The sequence below is a fragment of the Schistocerca gregaria genome, chromosome X (assembly GCF_023897955.1).
Source record: "Schistocerca gregaria isolate iqSchGreg1 chromosome X, iqSchGreg1.2, whole genome shotgun sequence".
NCBI classification, from domain to species: Eukaryota; Metazoa; Arthropoda; class Insecta; order Orthoptera; family Acrididae; genus Schistocerca; species Schistocerca gregaria.
The window spans coordinates 4,625,846-4,650,737 of record NC_064931.1 but is presented as its reverse complement, the minus strand read 5'-3'; the positions used below and the strand labels follow the sequence as shown (position 1 = coordinate 4,650,737).

At 26.1% G+C, this 24,892-nt stretch overlaps 2 long non-coding RNA genes across 2 annotated transcripts; one reads left to right on the top strand and one right to left on the bottom strand.

Annotated features, from left to right (window-relative positions):
• Window positions 1-3,165: 3,165 nt before the first annotated feature.
• On the bottom strand, window positions 3,166-19,504 carry LOC126298693 (uncharacterized). The gene is made up of 2 exons (XR_007552644.1): window positions 19,450-19,504; window positions 3,166-3,841 (listed from the first exon to the last, which is right to left on the bottom strand). It is a non-coding gene; the product is annotated as an uncharacterized LOC126298693 (long non-coding RNA).
• LOC126298694 (uncharacterized) lies at window positions 3,340-19,589 on the top strand. The gene is made up of 2 exons (XR_007552645.1): window positions 3,340-3,422; window positions 19,031-19,589. It is a non-coding gene; the product is annotated as an uncharacterized LOC126298694 (long non-coding RNA).
• Window positions 19,590-24,892: the final 5,303 nt, after the last annotated feature.

The window sequence follows — 24,892 nt, the reverse complement described above, 5'->3', positions numbered from 1 at the left end:
TGTTATATTGTTTTCTATTAATGATTGTATTACAATTCATTTTGGTAAGAATCCAAGGAATGGTGGTAGTCCACCTAAAGATAATAAAGATAAGAATATTATGAATTTAATTTCGGTTTTTATATTTCTGGCTGAATAAATTTGATTTATGAAAAATAAATTTATTTGCTTAAATAATAAAACTATAATTAATCTTAATAGTGAGTAAATAATGAAGTATAGTTCTCAGATGTTTTCTCTGACTGTTAATGATCTAATTATTCAACCTAGAAGTCTGATTGATGAATATGCTAAAAGTTGTCGTAAGGATGTTTGATTTAAACCTCCTATTGCCCCAATAATAATTCTTAAGATAATAATTGTTCAAATAAATGTTCTTAATTGAATACAATAAGATAAGACCATTATTGGGGCGATTTTTTGTCATGTTATTAATGTTAAACAATTATTTCATCTTGATGCTCCTATAACTTCTGGAAATCAGAAATGGAAAGGTGCAGCTCCAATCTTTAATAATAGTCTAGATCTAATTATTATTGATGGGATAAATTCTGTTTCCCATCCCATGGGATATTTTATTTGAATCAGCAAAATTGAAAATAATAATATTGTCGATGCTATTGCTTGGACAATAAAATATTTAATTGATGATTCATTTATTATTATATTTTTATTTCTTGTTAGGAGCGGAATAAATGAAAGTAAGTTGATCTCAAGTCCTATTCAAACCCCAAATCAGGAATTTGATGAAATGGACAGGATCGTTCCTATCATTAATGTTGATAGGAAGAGAAGTTTTGTAGAGTTGTTGGTCATTAAAAAGGAGAGGATTGATACCTCTATAAATGGGGTATGAACCCATTAGCTTGTTTAGCTTACCTTTTTACATTAAGGTGTATCATGCACGTTAGTTTTTGATACTAAAGGAGGTAGTTTAATTCTATCTTATGTAATTTTAATGAAGGTAATTTTATTTACTTTATTTACCCTATCAAGGTAACCCTTTAATCAGGCACTTCATTTATTTAAGATATAAATCGAAAGTTTTTTTTTGAAATTCTTTTATGTATTATTTTGTTTAATTAGGATTAATTTATCCTGCTCATTTTATTTTTATATATATATATATATATATAATAAATAATTTATATTAATATATTACATTTAATTGAAATTAAAGTATTATAAGTTGATCTTACCATTATCAATTGATTATTTTAATGCAATTATTTACCTAGGATTATAGCTACTTATGTTTTTAGCTTAAAATAGGTTATTATAATATAATATATATAATAATATGTAATTTAATATTTAATATTATTATAATTGGATATAATAAATAAAATTATTAATATAAATATAAAATATTATAATTAATATAAATAATTATATTAATTATAATAATATAATTATGTAAATTATCTATAATTAGATTATTTAACTAATATATATGAAAGTTAACTTAATATAAAAAAAAAGAATTCATATTAATAACATATTATATTAAATTACATAATTGTATAAAATATATTTATTATATTATTTAATCTTTATTTATTTATTAGTGAAAAGAAAGATTAAATAAGAAAGAATATAATACATTTATTGCTATACATGTTCCATATTAATCTTTAATTATATATAATAGAGAAGTTGTTGTGGTCATACATAGGGGCGTTTCTTTTTTTTTGTTAATGTTTGTGGTTTTTTTCTTTTTTTTTCGTTAAATATTTGAATCTTTTATTTTTTCCTGAATTAATAGATTTAAAATTTTCTTATTTTTTATTTTTAAAAGTTTTATTCTTGCTTGTTTATTCACTTTTTCTTTGTATTATATGTAAGTTTTGTTAGACAAAATGTTCTTTTTGCAGTAATTTGATTTAATTATCAAGTGATTTTGGATTTAGCAATTGATTTAGTATCGGCATAATTCGTGCCAGCAGCCGCGGTTATACGATTGATACAAGTGAATATTATTGGTTAAAACAGTTGTTTATATTATTAGGGTTGAAATATAAATTTGTAAGGTGAAATGTTAAAATTTATTTGTGGCCCTTTTTATGAATCTGTGAAATTTAAATAATAAACTAGGATTAGATACCCTATTATTTTAAATGTTAATTATATTTACCAGGGTACTATTAGTTAAGGTCTTTAAACCCAAAGAATTTGGCGGTATCTCATTCCATTCAGAGGAACCTACCCCATGATTGATAATACACGATTTACTCTACTTAATTTATTTGTTTGTGTATCTCCGTTATCAGAGAATCTTTTTAGAGTTATAATTCTCAAGATTTATAATTATAAAATATTTCAGGTCAAGGTGCAGCTTATAGTTAAGAGGAGGTGGGTTACAATAGATTTTTGTTTATAACGGATTTGATAGTGAAATACTGTTAATGAAGGTGGATTTGATAGTAATTTAATTTATTTAATTTAACTGATATTGGCTCTGAGATGTGTACACATCGCCCGTCGCTCTCATTATTGATTATTCTATTTTATTTTAAAGTAGCTTCAATTTAGATGAGATAAGTCGTAACATAGTAGATGTACTGGAAAGTGTATCTAGGAAGAGTTTCAAGATATAACTTATTAGTAAAGTGTTTCATTTACACTGAAAATTTTTCTGTGCAAATCAGGATATCTTGATTATTTATTTTATTATATTTATTTTTTGTTTATTTAATTATTTAATATAAATAATTTTATTGTATTTTTGTCTTAGTATATTTTATAGAATTGATTTTTTAAATTATAGTTTATTGGTAATGTAAGTGTTTTATGAAATATTATTTTAAATTTTTTTAAGTAGATTTTATTTATTGTACCTTTTGTATCAGGGTTTATCAAAATTTTAGTATTTATTTTACTTGTCTCGATTTGGGTTGATTTATAAATAATTTATAGTTAATGTATCATAATTATTATTAAATAATTTATAGAAATGAGATGTTAATCGTTTCCCAAGATATCTAGTTTCTTAAGAAAAAATTTAATTTTTTAAAGTTATTTGTTTTTATTTAATTTTTTAAGTAAAAATATTAACTTATTTATTCTTTAAGGGATAAGCTTTGAAGTTAATAACCTATAATTTATTTTATAGAAATATAATAGTAAGCTTTAAACCAGCTATCTTTAAGATTACGTTTTAGTTCATTATTTTTTATTTTGTTTTTATAAATATTTTAGGTTTTTTATTAAGATTATTAATTTAATTTTAAAATTTTTGTAATAATGATAGAATTAGTATATTTATTTGTATGAAATTTTTACCTTGTGAACTTATTATAAGGAACTAGGCAAAATTGATTTCCGCCTGTTTATCAAAAACATGTCCTCTTGTTTATATTTTGAGGTCTGGCCTGCTCACTGAGCGTATTTTTAAAGAGCCGCGGTATTTTGACCGTGCAAAGGTAGCATAATAATTAGTCTCTTAATTAGTGGCTGGAATGAATGGCTTGACGAGAAATCAACTGTCTCTTAATAAATTTTTGAATTTCACTTTTGAGTCAAAAGGCTTAAATTCTTCTTTAGGACGAGAAGACCCTATAGAGCTTGACATTTTACTTTTATATAGTTTTTTGTTTGTCTTTCTATATTTAATGATGATGTTTTGTTGGGGTGACATGAAGAATAGATAAACTCTTCATTATTATATCATTTATTTATGTTTGTTATTTTGATCCATAATTTATGATCATAAGATTAAGTTACCTTAGGGATAACAGCGTAATTGTTTTTGAGAGCTCATACCGACAAAGCAGATTGCGACCTCGATGTTGGATTAAGAAAAGTTTTGGGTGCAGGAGCCCAATGATTAGGTCTGTTCGACCTTTAAATTATTACATGATCTGAGTTCAGACCGGCGTGAGCCAGGTCGGTTTCTATCCTAAGATTGTTAATCCATATTAGTACGAAAGGACCATATGGTTAAAATATTTTTTGTTATATTGATTAATATTAATTTATTTACTATTTTGACAGATTAATGTGTTGAATTTAGAATTCATTTATGTAGATTTTTTCTACAAATAGTATTGATACTTTATGATTTATTTATATTTATTTTGAATTTTCTTTTATTGGTTATTTGTGTTTTAATTAGTGTTGCCTTTTTAACTTTATTAGAGCGTAAGGTTTTAGGTTATATTCAGATTCGAAAGGGTCCAAATAAGGTAGGTTTTGTTGGAATTCCTCAGCCATTTAGAGACGCTATTAAGTTAATTTGTAAGGAGCAGCCAATTCCTATTATATCTAATTACCTACTTTATTATTTTTCCCATGTTTTTAATTTAATGATTTCTTTAGCCGTTTGAGTAATTTTTCCTTATTTAACTTATATGTGTTCTTTTTCTTATGGATTTTTATTTTTTTTATGTTGTACTAGATTAGGTGTTTATACTGTTATAATTGCCGGTTGATCTTCTAATTCAAATTATTCATTATTATGTTCTCTTCGTTCTGTTGCTCAAACAATTTCTTATGAAGTTAGTTTAGCTTTAATTTTATTGTCTTTAATTATTTTAATTGGTAGTTTTAATATGTTTGATTTTATAAACTATCAGCTTTATTGTTGATTTATTATTATTTCTTTTCCTTTAGCTTTAGCTTGTTTTGCTTCTTGCTTAGCTGAAACTAATCGTACTCCTTTTGATTTTGCTGAAGGGGAATCTGAGTTAGTTTCAGGATTTAATATTGAGTATGGTGCGGGTGGTTTTACTTTAATTTTTTTAGCTGAATATACTAGAATTGTCTTCATAAGAATGTTATTGGCTTTAATTTTTTTGGGCGGTGATTTTTATTCTTTTATATTTTTTATTAAGCTTGCTATTATATCTTTTGGTTTTATTTGGGTTCATGGAACATTACCACGGTTCCGTTATGATAAATTAATGTACTTAGCTTGAAAAAGTTTTTTACCTTTATCTTTGAATTTTTTTATTTTCTTTGTTGGTTTAAAGATTTTATTTATCTCATTTGTTTAGTGAAATTTTTTGAGAAAAGTTAATAGAAGAGTTAAACTTCTAATTTTATGTTTTCAAAAAATATGCTTTTCCTAAGCTAATTAACTTTATTCCTTAATTAATTTACCTCATGCGTTTGCGACATGGACATTAATTAAGAAATATGTGAAGTAAATAATTGTTAAGATTTGACCTGTTATAATGTAAGGTTCTTCAACAGGTTGTTTACCAATTCACGTTAGTAAGCATACAACAACTACTGTAATTCAGAATAAAATTTGATTAATAGGGTAAAATTGAATGCCTCGGAATGGTGTTTTATAATAAAATGGTAAAATTATTAAGATTCTAATTGATAAAAATAATGCAATAACACCTCCTAACTTATTAGGGATAGATCGTAGAATTGCATATGCAAATAGGAAATATCATTCTGGTTGAATGTGAACTGGTGTTACTAATGGGTTGGCAGGTACAAAGTTATCTGGATCTCCTAATAGGTAAGGATTAATTAAACATAGTATAATTATTAATAATGATGTTATTATTACAAATGTAATAGAATCCTTAAAGGTAAAGTATGGATGGAATGGAATTTTTTCAATATCTCCATTTAGTCCAAGAGGATTATTAGATCCTGTTTGGTGAAGAAAAAATAAATGAATTGCTGCTATAGCAGCAATAATAAATGGTAATACAAAATGGAATGTGAAGAATCGATTTAATGTTGCATTATCAACAGCAAATCCTCCTCATACTCATTGGACTAAATCTGTTCCTAAGTATGGGATTGCTGATAATAAATTAGTAATTACTGTTGCACCTCAAAAAGATATTTGGCCTCGGGGTAAGACATATCCTATAAATGCAGTTGCTATAACTAAAAATAAAATCACTGTACCAATTATTCAGGTATGTATATATATATAAGATCCATAGTAAATTCCCCGTCCTACATGTAAGTAAATACAAATAAAAAATATAGATGCTCCATTTGCGTGTAAGGTTCGGATAATTCAACCATTATTTACGTCTCGGCAGATGTGTACTACACTACTGAATGCTATTTCAATATTTGATGTATAATGTATAGCTAAAAATAGTCCAGTGACGATTTGAATTACCAAACATAACCCTAATAGGGATCCAAAATTTCATCAAAATGAAATATTTGTTGGGGCAGGTAAGTCAATTAAAGAGTTATTAATAATTTTAATTAAAGGATGTCTTAATCGTCAGGGTTTATTCATTAGTAATTATCTTATTTTACGAATAGGTCCCTGATTAATATTGGTGATTTTAACAACTGCTAGTAGTGCTAAAAATAAATAAATTATTATTATTATTGTAATAATGAATGTTGGTCTATTATATAATTTTTCTAAAGATATTGTTATTTCTTGATAATTGATTGAATTATCAATATTTATAGTTTCGGTGTTTTTGAAAAAGTCTATAAATATAGATATATCTAGAATAATTAATATTAATATGATAAATACTCACATTATTAATGTAATAATTATAGTGATTGATTTAGGCTGAAATATTTCGTTTGATGCAATTCTTGTGATGTAAATAAATAATACTAGTATACCACCAAGAAATGTTAAAAATAAAATATATGATAATCAATATCTTTCTATTATTGTTCCTGTTATTAATCCAACTAGGAAGGTTTGAAGGATAATAAAAAGCATTATTGATATTGGGTGTCTTAATTTAATAAAATTAATATTTATTACATTTGATAATGATATAATTATTATTTTGATCATTTCAGGGGTTAGTTTATTTAAAATACCGGTTTTGGGGACCGATGATGGAAGCTTTTCCACCTCTGAAGTTTTAAAAGTGGGGGCTGGACTTATTTCCGGTTTACAAGACCGGCGTTTTTTTTAAACTATTAAAACTAATGTTTATATTCTCTATTTTTACTTCTTTATTGATTTATTTTGATGGTGTTTATGTTTTTTCTTCTAAACGTAAACATTTATTAATGGTTCTTTTGAGATTAGAATATATTGTTCTTTCTTTATTTATGTTAGTTATTGTTTTTCTTATTGAGTTTGATTATGATTATTTTTTTCCTGTTATTTTTTTAGTTTTTTCTGTTTGTGAGGGTGCTTTAGGTCTTTCTATTTTAGTTTCAATAATTCGTTCTCATGGTAATGATTTTTTTAATTCTTTTGGTTTATCTTTATGTTAAAGTATTTATTTATAACTATTTTTTTGATCCCTCTTTGTTTATTAAATAATTGTTGATGGTTGGTTCATTCTTTAATGTTTCTGTCGGGTTTTGTTTTTATAATTTGTGTTTATTCATATGCTGATTTGAATATAATTAGATATTATTTTGGTATTGATTATTTTTCTTTTAGTTTAATTTTACTTAGTTTTTGGATTTGTTCTTTAATAATCACTGCTAGAGGTTCAGTTTATTTAAGTTCATATCTTTCTAATTTTTTTGTTTTTATGGTTTTGATTTTAATAATTATGCTTTATTGTTCATTTGCTAGATTAAGTCTTCTTTCTTTTTATATTTTTTTTGAGGCTAGATTAGTTCCTACTTTACTTTTAATTTTGGGTTGGGGTTATCAACCTGAGCGTTTGCAGGCTGGTGATTATTTAATTTTTTATACTTTGGTTGCTAGATTACCTTTATTATTAGTTTTATTTAAGGTTTATGATTTTTCTAATACTTTATATTTTCCTTTATTGGTTGATTTTGATTCTTATTATTTTATGTTTTATGTATTTATAATTTTGGCTTTTTTAGTTAAGATACCTATGTTTTTGGTTCATTTATGACTTCCTAAGGCTCATGTAGAGGCCCCTATTTCAGGTAGAATAATTCTTGCTGGTGTTTTATTAAAGTTAGGTGGTTATGGTATTTTTCGTGTTATAAAGGTTATTTCTTATTTCGGTTTAAAGTTTAATTATTTTTGATTGTCTTTAGGTTTATCTGGGGGTGTTATTGTAAGATTTATTTGTTTTCGTCAGGTTGATTTAAAGTCTTTAATTGCATATTCTTCTGTTGCTCATATAAGAATGGTTATTGGTGGATTGATGACTATGAATTGATGAGGTTGTGTAGGTTCCCTTTCTCTAATGGTTGGTCATGGTTTATGTTCTTCTGGTTTATTTTGTTTATCTAATATTATTTATGAACGTTTAGGTAGACGAAGATTATTAATTAACAAGGGTATAATTAATTTGATGCCAAGAATGGCTTTATGATGATTTCTTTTAAAATCATCAAATATGGCTGCTCCTCCTTCTTTAAATTTGGTAGGTGAAATTAGATTATTAAATAGAATTATATCTTGATCTTCTTTTAGATTCTTTGCTTTGATTTTTTTATCTTTTTTTAGAGCTGTTTATACTTTGTATATATATTCTTATTCTCAGCATGGGAATTATTATTCTGGTGTTTATACTTGTTCTTTTGGTTATTTTCGTGAATATCATCTTTTACTTTTACATTGATTGCCTTTAAATATTCTCTGTTTAAAGGGTGATTATTTCTTTGTTTAGTTTGCTTATGTATTTTAATTAAAAATATTGTTTTGTGGAATCAATGATATGAAGTTTTTCATCTTAGGCCGTGAATTTATTTTCTATTTGTTCTTTGAGTTTTTTTTCTTTGTTTATTTCGAGAACTATAATTTTTATTTTAGGTATTTATTATTTAATAATTGATTATAGAGTTTTTGTTGAGTGAGAGCTTTTCAATTTAAATGGTTCTATAGTTGTTATAACTTTAATTTTGGATTGAATATCTCTTATTTTTATATCTTTTGTTATATATATTTCTTCTTTGGTTATTTATTATAGAGAGGATTATATATCTGGTGAAAAGAATATAAATCGTTTTATTATTATTGTTTTAATATTTATTCTTTCTATAGGTTTTTTAATTATTAGTCCTAATTTAATTAGAATTTTATTAGGTTGAGATGGTTTAGGTTTAGTTTCTTATTGTTTAGCTATTTATTATCAAAATGTAAAATCTTATAGTGCTGGTATATTAACTGCACTTTCTAATCGTATTGGTGATGTTGCTATTTTAATTTCTATTGCATGAATGTTAAATTTTGGTGGTTGAAATTATATTTACTATTATGATTTTATTTCTAATTCTTTTGAAATAAAGCTCATTACTATATTAATTGTTTTAGCAGCTATAACTAAGAGAGCTCAGATTCCTTTCTCTTCATGACTTCCTGCTGCTATAGCAGCTACTACTCCTGTTTCTGCTTTAGTTCATTCTTCTACTCTTGTTACTGCTGGTGTTTATTTATTAATTCGTTTTAGACCAATATTGGATACTTATAATTGTGGTTGATTTTTACTTTTAATTGGTTGTATAACTATATTTATGGCTGGATTGGGCGCTAATTTTGAGTTTGATTTAAAGAAGATTATTGCTCTTTCTACTTTAAGACAACTTGGTTTAATAATAAGAATTTTGGCTATAGGTTATCCAAAGCTTGCATTTTTTCATTTATTGGCTCATGCTTTATTTAAGGCATTATTATTTATATGTGCAGGTTCAATAATTCATAATTTGAAGGATTCTCAGGATATTCGTTTTATAGGATCAATTGTTAATTTCATACCTTTAACTTCAGTTTGTTTTAATGTTTCTAGTTTATCTTTGTGTGGAATACCTTTTTTAGCGGGATTTTATTCAAAGGATTTAATTCTTGAGATGGTTTGTTTAAGATGAATTAATTGTTTAATTTTTTTTCTTTATTTTTTTTCTACTGGTTTAACTGCTTCTTATTCTTTTCGTTTGTTTTATTATTCAATATCTGGTGATAATAATTTTTATTCTAGATTTTCTTTTGATGATAAGGGTTATTATATTTCATTTGGAATAATTGGTCTATTGTTTGTTGCTGTTTTTGGTGGTAGTCTTTTATCTTGATTAATTTTTCCTATTCCTCATGTGATTGCTTTACCTTATTATTTAAAGTTTTTAACTATTACAGTTGTTATTTTAGGTGCTTATTTAGGTTATCTTATTTCTAATTTTGATTTTTCTCATAATTTATTTTCTTTAAGTATACTTTCTTTTGTTAGATTTGCTGGTTCTATATGATTTATACCTTTTCTTTCAACTAAGTTTATTAGATATATTCCTTTAAAAATAGGTTATTATTCATCTAAGTCATTTGGTTATGGTTGAGGTGAATTACTTGGTGGTCAAGGTTTATATAGATTATTTATTTATTTAATTGGTTATATTCAAGGTTGATATGATTCTAATTTCAAGATTTATCTTTTAACTTTCATTTTTTGAATATTTATTTTGGTAATATTGTTTTTCGTTTACTTAAATAGCTTATAATTAGAGCGTGACACTGAAGATGTTAAGGAAGTATTTTTACTTTAAAGTATTTATAAATATAGATATATTATTTTTACAGTGAAAATGTAATGTTTTATTTAAACTATATAAATTTTAGAAATGTTAACGGAGTTTAACCGCTAATATAAAAAGTTAGCAGCTTTCATATTGGCTTTAAATTTCCTTAATTGGAACTATTATAGTTCAATTATATTATTAACAGTAATACGCCTCTTTTTGGCTTCAATTAATAAGAATAAGGGTAGTACATACCAATCTTCCAGGTCGAAACTGACTGCAATATTTCGCTTCTTATTCTATTTAAGGTTGATTGATAATATCAATACTTTTTGAATGCAACCCATATGTTATATTTAACTACAACCCTTTATTCTGCTCATTGTAATGCTCCTTGGTTTCATTCATGGTATAGTCCTCCTAATAGAACTAGAATAAAAAATATTGTTGATACTGTTCAGATTATAATGTCTGAAGTTTTAAAAATAATTACAATTGGTAGAATTAGTGCAATTTCTACATCAAAAATTAAAAAGATTACTGCGATTAGGAAGAATCGTATTGAGAATGGTATTCGTGCTGATCTTTTTGGATCAAACCCACATTCAAATGGTGATCTTTTTTCTCGATCATTAATTAATTTTTTTGATAGTGTTGTTGCCAGGATTATAACAATTATTGGAATAATAAATCTAATGAAAACTCTTGTTGATAGAATTAGAATTGTTTTTCTTGATTTATATCAAGCTTTCTGATTGGAAGTCAAATGTACTATTTATACTAGAAAAACAATTATCTACCTCATCAATAAATAGAGATATATAAGAATAATCATACTACATCTACGAAGTGTCAGTATCATGCTGCTGCTTCAAATCCAAAGTGATGTCTTGGTGAAAATTGATTTATTGAGTGTCGAAGTAGACATGTTGATAAAAAGATTGTTCCAATAATTACGTGTAAACCATGGAATCCTGTTGCAACAAAGAATGTTGATCCATAAACTGCATCTGCAATGGTAAAAGGTACTTCTCAATATTCATATGCTTGAAGTATTGTAAAGTATAGTCCTAATAACACTGTGAAGAATAATCCTTGTAGTGCTTGAGTATGATTAGATTCCATTAAACTATGATGTGCTCATGTTACTGTTACTCCTGATGCTAAAAGAATAGCTGTATTAAGTAATGGAATTTGTATAGGGTTAAAGGGTTGAATTCCTATTGGAGGTCATAGTATTCCTAGTTCAATTGTTGGTGCTAATCTTCTTCTAAAGAATGCTCAAAAAAAAGAAACGAAAAATAATACCTCTGATGCAATAAATAAAATTATTCCTCATCGTAATCCAATTGATACAAATCCTGTATGTAATCCTTGATATGTTCCTTCTCGTACTACATCTCGTCATCATTGAATTATAGTTAGTAGGGTAATTCCAAATCCAATTATGAATAAGTTAATATTAAATAGGTGGAATCATTTTGCTAGTCCTGATACTAGGACTATTGCTCCAATTGCTCCTGTTAATGGTCAAGGTCCATAGTCTACTAAGCGGAATGGGTGGTTTGAGTGAGTTGTTAACATAGGTTTAATATACTTCTCTAGAATATAGAGTTCTTAGAATTGAGAAAACATAGGCTTGAATTATTGCTACTGCTGATTCTAGAATTAATAGAAGTATTTGTCCAATAATTAGTAATGAGATTAAGTTTATTGCTATATGTGGTCCTGTGTTTCCTAATAAGGTTAATAATAAGTGTCCTGCAATTATATTTGCTGCCAACCGTACTGCTAATGTACCTGGTCGAATAACATTACTATTTGTTTCAATTAGTACTATAAATGATATTAATGCAGGCGGTGTACCTTGTGGTACAAGGTGTGTAAATATATGATTAGTATGGTTAATTCATCCAAATAATATAAATCTTAGCCATATAGGTAGGGCAATTGCAAATGTTAATGCTAAATGTCTTGTTCTAGTAAAAATATAAGGGAATAATCCTATGAAATTGTTAAATAATATTATAATAAAAATTGAGATGAAAATGAATGTTGTTCCATTAAATGATTTTGGTCCAAGAAGTGTTTTAAATTCATTATGTAAGGTTAAATTTAGTTTATTTCAGATAATGTTAATTCGTGATGGTGTAAGTCAAAATAGTGATGGGATTAATAATAGTCCTAGAAATGTTCTAGTTCAATTTAATGATAAATTAAAGATGTTAGTTGATGGGTCAAATGTTGAGAATAGATTTGTTATCATTTTCAATTTAAGTTTTTTATTTCAATTGTTCCTTTTTCTGCTCTTTTAATAAGGTTAGGTTTAAATGAGAAGAAGTTTATTTGATTAAACAAGATTAATGTAGCTGAAAATATAATGAATAGTGAGAATCATATAAGAGGGGATATTTGAGGGATTTGGATATAATTTCCCCATCAGAAGTAGTCGTTAATTTACTATTATTTGGTTTAAGAGACCATTACTTACTTTCAGTCATCTGATGAATTTCAAGGTGTACTAATTTTTTTTAGTTACTTTAGATTGACACTCTAATGTTATTTATTTTAACTAACTCCTTAAATTATCTTAGATAATCACTTAATAAATAAATTTACTGAAGTTCTTTCAATTACAATTGGTATAAATCTGTGGTTTGCTCCACAGATTTCTGAGCATTGTCCAAAGAATAATCCAGGTCGATTTATTGTGAATGTTCCTTGATTTAACCGACCTGGCGTTGCATCAATTTTAACCCCTAATGCAGGAACTGCTCATGAGTGTAGAACATCTGATGCTCTTCTTAATACTCGTACTTCTGTATTTTTTGGTAGGATTGTTCGGTTATCTACATCTAGTAGTCGGAATCCATCATTTTCTAGGTCTTGTTCTGGTGTTATATAAGTGTCAAATTCTACGTCTATGAAGTCTGAATATTCATATCTTCAATATCATTGTCGTCCAATGGTTTTAATTGTAATTATTGCATCTACTGAATCATCAAGTAAATATAATAGTCGTAATGATGGAAGGGCAATAAAAATTAATGTAATTGCTGGTAAAGCTGTTCAGATTGTTTCAATTAAATGTCCATGAAGTATATTACGGTTAGTATAGGCAATAAATAATATATAACTTAGGGCATAACCTACAATTACTGTAATTAATAATAATACGACCATAGTACGATCATGAAAGAATGATAATTGCTCCATTAATGGTGAAGCTCCATCTTGAAGAGATAAATTTGATCATGTTGCCATTAATAAATATTTTCTAATAAAAGGTCAAACCTTTATTTGTAGAGCTTAAATCTACTGCACTAATCTGCCATATTAGAATCTAGACATTAATGGTAATTCTGAGTAACTATGTTCTGCAGGAGGGTTATTTTGTAGTCATTCTGTTGATCTTCTTATGTTAGCTCTAAATATAATTGCTCGGTTTGTAATCATTCTTTCTCATATAATTACAATGAATATAATGATTCCTACAATAGAAATTGTAGACCCAATTCTTGATACTACGTTTCATGATGTATATGCGTCTGGGTAGTCAGAGTATCGTCGAGGTATTCCTGCTAATCCTAGGAAGTGTTGAGGAAAGAATGTTAAATTTACTCCAATGAATATAATTGTAAATTGGATTTTTAATCATGTATTATTTATAGTTAATCCTGTAAATAGTGGATATCATTGAATGACACCTCCTATAATTGCAAATACTGCTCCTATAGATAATACATAATGAAAGTGGGCTACTACATAATATGTATCATGTAATACAATATCAAGTGATGAATTTGCTAATACTAATCCTGTTAATCCACCAATTGTAAATAGGAAAATAAATCCTAGAGCTCATAATAATGGTGGATTGAACTTGAATTTAGTTCCATATAATGTAGCTAATCATCTAAATACCTTAATTCCTGTAGGTACAGCAATAATTATTGTTGCTGATGTAAAATATGCTCGTGTGTCAACATCCATTCCTACTGTAAATATATGATGTGCTCATACAATAAATCCTATTAGTCCAATTGATAGTATAGCATAAATTATACCTAATGTTCCAAATGATTCAATTTTTCCTCTTTCTTGACATACAATATGTGAAATAATTCCGAACCCCGGTAGAATTAAAATATAAACTTCTGGGTGTCCAAAGAATCAAAATAGATGTTGATATAGAATTGGGTCACCCCCTCCTGCAGGGTCAAAGAATGATGTATTTAAATTTCGATCTGTTAATAATATAGTAATAGCTCCTGCTAAAACTGGAAGTGAAAGAAGGAGAAGTAATGCTGTAATAGCTACAGATCATACAAATAAAGGTGTTTGATCTAAAGTTATACTTTCTGATCGTATATTAATTGCTGTTGTAATGAAATTCACTGCACCAAGAATAGATGATACACCTGCTAAGTGCAGTGAAAAAATAGCTAGATCTACAGATGCACCCCCGTGTGCAATAGCTCCTGCTAGAGGAGGGTAAACTGTTCATCCTGTACCAGCACCATTATCTACTATAGAAGATGTAAGAAGAAGGGTTAGTGAAGGTGGTAGTAATCAAAAACTTATATTATTTATTCATGGAAATGCTATATGTGGTGCACCAATTATTAGTGGAACAAGTCAATTACCAAATCCACCAATTATAATAGGTATTACTATAAAGAAAATTATTACGAATGCGTGAGCTGTAATAATAACATTATAAATCTGGTCATCCCCAATTAGAGATCCGGGTTGGCCAAGTTCAGCACGAATAAGTATTCTTATTGATGTTCCTACTATTCCTGCTCATGCTCCAAATATGAAGTATAAAGTACCAATGTCCTTATGGTTTGTTGAGAATAATCATTTTTGCGGTAAGATGGCTGAATTTTAGGTGGTAGACTGTAAATCTACTTATGAGATGTTTTCTCTCTTATCATATTTAGGTCTTATATTCAATTATGATTCTAGACTGCAATTCTAGAGGTGTAAAATTTTACTAAGGCCTTAAAGATTATTCTTTTAATTATAACTTTGAAGGTTATTAGTTTGATTAACTTAAGTCCTTAGTATAATGAAATTAAGGTTGATGTTGAAATCAATCCTATTGTTGAAATTATTACTGTTATAGGAAGAATGATTCTTGATTTTTGGGACTTTATCTTTATAGATCACGAATTTTCTGTGTATGATATAATTAGAGCTGAGAATCTAATACGTATATAGTAGTAGAGTGTAATTGTAGTTAATACAACTATAATAGTTATAATAGTTGTTATATTGTTTTCTATTAATGATTGTATTACAATTCATTTTGGTAAGAATCCAAGGAATGGTGGTAGTCCACCTAAAGATAATAAAGATAAGAATATTATGAATTTAATTTCGGTTTTTATATTTCTGGCTGAATAAATTTGATTTATGAAAAATAAATTTATTTGCTTAAATAATAAAACTATAATTAATCTTAATAGTGAGTAAATAATGAAGTATAGTTCTCAGATGTTTTCTCTGACTGTTAATGATCTAATTATTCAACCTAGATGTCTGATTGATGAATATGCTAAAAGTTGTCGTAAGGATGTTTGATTTAAACCTCCTATTGCCCCAATAATAATTCTTAAGATAATAATTGTTCAAATAAATGTTCTTAATTGAATACAATAAGATAAGACCATTATTGGGTCGATTTTTTGTCATGTTATTAATGTTAAACAATTATTTCATCTTGATGCTCCTATAACTTCTGGAAATCAGAAATGGAAAGGTGCAGCTCCAATCTTTAATAATAGTCTAGATCTAATTATTATTGATGGGATAAATTCTGTTTCCCATCCCATGGGATATTTTATTTGAATCAGCAAAATTGAAAATAATAATATTGACGATGCTATTGCTTGGACAATAAAATATTTAATTGATGATTCATTTATTATTATATATTTATTTCTTGTTAGGAGCGGAATAAATGAAAGTAAGTTGATCTCAAGTCCTATTCAAACCCCAAATCAGGAATTTGATGAAATGGACAGGATCGTTCCTATCATTAATGTTGATAGGAAGAGAAGTTTTGTAGAGTTGTTGGTCATTAAAAAGGAGAGGATTGATACCTCTATAAATGGGGTATGAACCCATTAGCTTGTTTAGCTTACCTTTTTACATTAAGGTGTATGATGCACGTTAGTTTTTGATACTAAAGGAGGTAGTTTAATTCTATCTTATGTAATTTTAATGAAGGTAATTTTATTTACTTTATTTACCCTATCAAGGTAACCCTTTAATCAGGCACTTCATTTATTTAATATATAAATCGAAAGTTTTTTTTTGAAATTCTTTTATGTATTATTTTGTTTAATTAGGATTAATTTATCCTGTTCATTTTTTTATATATATATATATAATAAATAATTTATATTAATATATTACATTTAATTGAAATTAAAGTATTATAAGTTCATCTTACCATTATCAATTGATTATTTTAATGCAATTATTTACCTAGGATTATAGCTACTTATGTTTTTAGCTTAAAATAGGTTATTATAATATAATATATATAATAATATGTAATTTAATATTTAATATTATTATAATTGGATATAATAAATAAAATTATTAATTTAAATATAAAATATTATAATTAATATAAATAATTATATTAATTATAATAATATAATTATGTAAATTATCTATAATTAGATTATTTAACTAATATATATGAAAGTTAACTTAATATAAAAAAAGAATTCATATTAATAACATATTATATTAAATTACATAATTGTATAAAATATATTTATTTTATTATTTAATCTTTCTTTATTTATTAGTGAAAAGAAAGATTAAATAAGAAAGAATATAATACATTTATTGCTATACATGTTCCATATTAATCTTTAATTATATATAATAGAGAAGTTGTTGTGGTCATACATAGGGGCGTTTCTTTTTTTTTTTGTTAATGTTTGTGGTTTTTTCTTTTTTTTTCTTTAAATATTTGAATCTTTTATTTCTTCCTGAATTAATAGATTTAAAATTTTCTTATTTTTTATTTTTAAAAGTTTTATTCTTGCTTGTTTATTCACTTTTTCTTTGTATTATATGTAAGTTTTGTTAGACTAAATGTTCTTTTTGCAGTTATTTGATTTAATTATAAGTGATTTGGATTTAGCAATTGATTTAGTATCGGCATAATTCGTGAAAGCAGCCGCGGTTATACGATTGATACAAGTGAATATTATTGGTTAAAACAGTTGTTTATATTATTAGGGTTGAAATATAAATTTGTAAGGTGAAATGTTAAAATTTATTTGTGGCCCTTTTTATGAATCTGTGAAATTTAAATAATAAACTAGGATTAGATACCCTATTATTTTAAATGTTAATTATATTTACCAGGGTACTATTAGTTAAGGTCTTTAAACCCAAAGAATTTGGCGGTATCTCATTCCATTCAGAGGAACCTACCCCATGATTGATAATACACGATTTACTCTACTTAATTTATTTGTTTGTATATCTCCGTTATCAGAGAATCTTTTTAGAGTTATAATTCTCAAGATTTATAATTATAAAATATTTCAGGTCAAGGTGCAGCTTATAGTTAAGAGGAGGTGGGTTACAATAGATTTTTGTTTATAACGGATTTGATAGTGAAATACTGTTAATGAAGGTGGATTTGATAGTAATTTAATTTATTTAATTTAACTGATATTGGCTCTGAGATGTGTACACATCATCCGTCGCTCTCATTATTGATTATTCTATTTTATTTTAAAGTAGCTTCAATTTAGATGAGATAAGTCGTAACATAGTAGATGTACTGGAAAGTGTATCTAGGAAGAGTTTCAAGATATAACTTATTAGTAAAGTGTTTCATTTACACTGAAAATTTTTCTGTGCAAATCAGGATATCTTGATTATTTATTTTATTATATTTATTTTTTGTTTATTTAATTATTTAATATAAATAATTTTATTGTATTTTTGTCTTAGTATATTTTATAGAATTGATTTTTTAAATTATAGTTTATTGGTAATGTAAGTGTTTTATGAAATATTATTTTAAATTTTTTTAAGTAGATTTTATTTATTGTACCTTTTGTATCAGGGTTTATCAAAATTTTAGTATTTATTTTACTTGTCTCGATTTGGGTTGATTTATAAATAATTTATAGTTAATGTATCATAATTATTATTAAATTATTTATAGAAATGAGATGTTAATCGTTTCCCAAGATATCTAGTTTCTTAAGAAAAAATTTAATTTTTTAAAGTTATTTGTTTTTATTTAATTTTTTAAGTAAAAATATTAACTTATTTATTCTTTAAGGGATAAGCTTTGAAGTTAATAACCTATAATTTATTTTATAGAAATATAATAGTAAGCTTTAAACCAGCTATCTTTAAGATTACGTTTTAGTTCATTATTTTTTATTTTGATTTTATAAATATTTTAGGTTTTTTATTAAGATTATTAATTTAATTTTAAAATTTTTGTAATAATGATAGAATTAGTATATTTATTTGTATGAAATTTTTACCTTGTGAACTTATTATAAGGAACTAGGCAAAATTGATTTCCGCCTATTTATCAAAAACATGTCCTCTTGTTTATATTTTGAGGTCTGGCCTACTCACTGAGCGTATTTTTAAAGAGCCGCGGTATTTTGACCGTGCAAAGGTAGCATAATCATTAGTCTCTTAATTAGTGGCTGGAATGAATGGCTTGACGAGAAATCAACTGTCTCTTAATAAATTTTTGAATTTCACTTTTGAGTCAAAAGGCTTACATTCTTCTTTAGGACGAGAAGACCCTATAGAGATTGACATTTTACTTTTATATAGTTTTCTGTTTGTCTTTCTATATTTAATGATGATGTTTTGTTGGGGTGACATGAAGAATAGATAAACTCTTCATTATTATATCATTTATTTATGTTTGTTATTTTGATCCATAATTTATGATCATAAGATTAAGTTACCTTAGGGATAACAGCGTAATTGTTTTTGAGAGCTCATATCGACAAAGCAGATTGCGACCTCGATGTTGGATTAAGAAAAATTTTGGGTGCAGGAGCCCAATGATTAGGTCTGTTCGACCTTTAAATTCTTACATGATCTGAGTTCAGACCGGCGTGAGCCAGGTCGGTTTCTATCCTAAGATTGTTAATCCATATTAGTACGAAAGGACCATATGGTTAAAATATTTTTTGTTATATTGATTAATATTAATTTATTTACTATTTTGACAGATTAATGTGTTGAATTTAGAATTCATTTATGTAGATTTTTTCTACAAATAGTATTGATACTTTATGATTTATTTATATTTATTTTGAATTTTCTTTTATTGCTTATTTGTGTTTTAATTAGTGTTGCCTTTTTAACTTTATTAGAGCGTAAGGTTTTAGGTTATATTCAGATTCGAAAGGGTCCAAATAAGGTAGGTTTTGTTGGAATTCCTCAGCCATTTAGAGATGCTATTAAGTTAATTTGTAAGGAGCAGCCAATTCCTATTATATCTAATTACCTACTTTATTATTTTTCCCCTGTTTTTAATTTAATGATTTCTTTAGCCGTTTGAGTAATTTTTCCTTATTTAACTTATATGTGTTCTTTTTCTTATGGATTTTTATTTTTTTTATGTTGTACTAGATTAGGTGTTTATACTGTTATAATTGCTGGTTGATCTTCTAATTCTAATTATTCATTATTAGGTTCTCTTCGTTCTGTTGCTCAAACAATTTCTTATGAAGTTAGTTTAGCTTTAATTTTATTGTCTTTAATTATTTTAATTGGTAGTTTTAATATGTTTGATTTTATAAACTATCAGTTTTATTGTTGATTTATTATTATTTCTTTTCCTTTAGCTTTAGCTTGTTTTGCTTCTTGCTTAGCTGAAACTAATCGTACTCCTTTTGATTTTGCTGAAGGGGAATCTGAGTTAGTTTCAGGATTTAATATTGAGTATGGTGCGGGTGGTTTTACTTTAATTTTTTTAGCTGAATATACTAGAATTGTCTTCATAAGAATGTTATTGGCTTTAATTTTTTTGGGCGGTGATTTTTATTCTTTTATATTTTTTATTAAGCTTGCTATTATATCTTTTGGTTTTATTTGGGTTCGTGGAACATTACCACGGTTCCGTTATGATAAATTAATGTACTTAGCTTGAAAAAGTTTTTTACCTTTATCTTTGAATTTTTTTATTTTCTTTGTTGGTTTAAAGATTTTATTTATCTCATTTGTTTAGTGAAATTTTTTGAGAAAAGTTAATAGAAGAGTTAAACTTCTAATTTTATGTTTTCAAAACATATGGTTTTCCTAAGCTAATTAACTTTATTCCTTAATTAATTTATCTTATGCGTTTGCGGCATGGACATTAATTAAGAAATATGTGAAGTAAATTATTGTTAAGATTTGACCTGTTATAATATAAGGTTCTTCAACAGGTCGTTTACCAATTCACGTTAGTAAGCATACAACAACTACTATAATTCAGAATAAAATTTGATTAATAGGGTAAAATGGAATGCCTCGGAATGGTGTTTTATTATAAAATGGTAAAATTATTAAGATTCTAATTGATAAAAATAATGCAATAACACCTCCTAACTTATTAGGGATAGATCGTAGAATTGCATATGCAAATAGGAAATATCATTCTGGTTGAATGTGAACTGGTGTTACTAATGGGTTGGCAGGTACAAAGTTATCTGGATCTCCTAATAGGTAAGGATTAATTAAACATAGTATAATTAATAATGATGTTATTATTACAAATGTAATAGATTCCTTAAAGGTAAAGTATGGATGGAATGGAATTTTTTCAATATCTCCATTTAGTCCAAGAGGATTATTAGATCCTGTTTGGTGAAGAAAAAATAAATGAATTGCTGCTATAGCAGCAATAATAAATGGTAATACAAAATGGAATGTGAAGAATCGATTTAATGTTGCATTATCAACAGCGAATCCTCCTCATACTCATTGGACTAAATCTGTTCCTAAGTATGGGATTGCTGATAATAAATTAGTAATTACTGTTGCACCTCAAAAAGATATTTGGCCTCAGAGTAAGACATATCCTATAAATGCAGTTGCTATAACTAAAAATAAAATCACTGTACCAATTATTCAGGTATGTATATATATATAAGATCCATAGTAAATTCCCCGTCCTACATGTAAGTAAATACAAATAAAAAATATAGATGCTCCATTTGCGTGTAAGGTTCGGATAATTCAACCATTATTTACGTCTCGGCAGATGTGTACTACACTACTGAATGCTATTTCAATATTTGATGTATAATGTATAGCTAAAAATAGTCCAGTTACGATTTGAATTACCAAACATAACCCTAATAGGGATCAAAAATTTCATCAAAATGAAATATTTGTTGGGGCAGGTAAGTCAATTAAAGAGTTATTAATAATTTTAATTAAAGGATGTCTTAATCGTCAGGGTTTATTCATTAGTAATTATCTTATTTTACGAATAGGTCCCTGATTAATATTGGTGATTTTAACAACTGCTAGTAGTGCTAAAAATAAATAAATTATTATTATTATTGTAATAATGAATGTTGGTCTATTATATAATTTTTCTAAAGATATTGTTATTTCTTGATAATTGATTGAATTATCAATATTTATAGTTTCGGTGTTTTTGAAAAAGTCTATAAATATAGATATATCTAGAATAATTAATATTAATATGATAAATACTCACATTATTAATGTAATAATTATAGTGATTGATTTAGGCTGAAATATTTCGTTTGATGCAATTCTTGTAATGTAAATAAATAATACTAGTATACCACCAAGAAATGTTAAAAATAAAATATATGATAATCAATATCTTTCTATTATTGTTCCTGTTATTAATCCAACTAGGAAGGTTTGAAGGATAATAAAAAGCATTATTGATATTGGGTGTCTTAATTTAATAAAATTAATATTTATTACATTTGATAATGATATAATTATTATTTTGATCATTTCAGGGGTTAGTTTATTTAAAATACCGGTTTTGGGGACCGATGATGGAAGCTTTTCCACCTCTGAAGTTTTAAAAGTGGGGGCTGGACTTATTTCCGGTTTACAAGACCGGCGTTTTTTTTAAACTATTAAAACTAATGTTTATATTCTCTATTTTTACTTCTTTATTGATTTATTTTGCTGGTGTTTATGTTTTTTCTTCTAAACGTAAACATTTATTAATGGTTCTTTAGAGATTAGAATATATTGTTCTTTATTTATTTATGTTAGTTATTGTTTTTCTTATTGAGTTTGATTATGATTATTTTTTTCCTGTTATTTTTTTAGTTTTTTCTGTTTGTGAGGGTGCTTTAGGTCTTTCTATTTTAGTTTCAATAATTCGTTCTCATGGTAATGATTTTTTTTAATTCTTTTGGTTTATCTTTATGTTAAAGTATTTATTTATAACTATTTTTTTGATCCCTCTTTGTTTATTAAATAATTGTTGATGGTTGGTTCATTCTTTAATGTTTCTGTCGGGATTTGTTTTTATAATTTGTGTTTATTCATATGCTGATTTGAATATAATTAGATATTATTTTGGTATTGATTATTTTTCTTTTAGTTTAATTTTACTTAGTTTTTGGATTTGTTCTTTAATAATCACTGCTAGAGGTTCAGTTTATTTAAGTTCATATCATTCTAATTTTTTTGTTTTTATGGTTTTGATTTTAATAATTATGCTTTATTGTTCATTTGCTAGATTAAGTCTTCTTTCTTTTTATATTTTTTTTGAGGCTAGATTAGTTCCTACTTTACTTTTAATTTTGGGTTGGGGTTATCAACCTGAGCGTTTGCAGGCTGGTGTTTATTTAATTTTTTATACTTTGGTTTGCTAGATTACCTTTATTATTAGTTTTATTTAAGGTTTATGATTTTTCTAATACTTTATATTTTCCTTTATTGGTTGATTTTGGTTCTTATTATATTATGTTTTATGTATTTATAATTTTGGCTTTTTTAGTTAAGATACCTATGTTTTTGGTTCATTTATGACTTCCTAAGGCTCATGTAGAGGCCCCTATTTCAGGTAGAATAATTCTTGCTGGTGTTTTATTAAAGTTAGGTGGTTATGGTATTTTTCGTGTTATAAAGGTTATTTCTTATTTGGGTTTAAAGTTTAATTATTTTTGATTGTCTTTAGGTTTATCTGGGGGTGTTATTGTAGGATTTATTTGTTTTCGTCAGGTTGATTTAAAGTCTTTAATTGCATATTCTTCTGTTGCTCATATAAGAATGGTTATTGGTGGATTGATGACTATGAATTGATGAGGTTGTGTAGGTTCTCTTTCTCTAATGGTTGGTCATGGTTTATGTTCTTCTGGTTTATTTTGTTTATCTAATATTATTTATGAACGTTTAGGTAGACGAAGATTATTAATTAACAAGGGTATAATTAATTTGATGCCAAGAATGGCTTTATGATGATTTCTTTTAAGATCATCAAATATGGCTGCTCCTCCTTCTTTAAATTTGGTAGGTGAAATTAGATTATTAAATAGAATTATATCTTGATCTTCTTTTAGATTCTTTGCTTTGATTTTTTTATCTTTTTTTAGAGCTGTTTATACTTTGTATATATATTCTTATTCTCAGCATGGGAATTATTATTCTGGTGTTTATACTTGTTCTCTTGGTTATTTTCGTGAATATCATCTTTTACTTTTACATTGATTGCCTTTAAATATTCTCTGTTTAAAGGGTGAATATTTCTTTGTTTAGTTTGCTTAAGTATTTTAATTAAAAATATTGTTTTGTGGAATCAATGATATGAAGTTTTTCATCTTAGGCCGTGAATTTATTTTCTATTTGTTCTTTGAGTTTTTTTTCTTTGTTTATTTCGAGAACTATAATTTTTATTTTAGGTATTTATTATTTAATAATTGATTATAGAGTTTTTGTTGAGTGAGAGCTTTTCAATTTAAATGGTTCTATAGTTGTTATAACTTTAATTTTGGATTGAATATCTCTTATTTTTATATCTTTTGTTATATTTATTTCTTCTTTGGTTATTTATTATAGAGAGGATTATATATCTGGTGAAAAGAATATAAATCGTTTTATTATTATTGTTTTAATATTTATTCTTTCTATAGGTTTTTTAATTATTAGTCCTAATTTAATTAGAATTTTATTAGGTTGAGATGGTTTAGGTTTAGTTTCTTATTGTTTAGTTATTTATTATCAAAATGTAAAATCTTATAGTGCTGGTATATTAACTGCACTTTCTAATCGTATTGGTGATGTTGCTATTTTAATTTCTATTGCATGAATGTTAAATTTTGGTGGTTGAAATTATATTTATTATTATGATTTTATTTCTAATTCTTTTGAAATAAAGCTCTTTACTATATTAATTGTTTTAGCAGCTATAACTAAGAGAGCTCAGATTCCTTTCTCTTCATGACTTCCTGCTGCTATAGCAGCTCCTACTCCTGTTTCTGCTTTAGTTCATTCTTCTACTCTTGTTACTGCTGGTGTTTATTTATTAATTCGT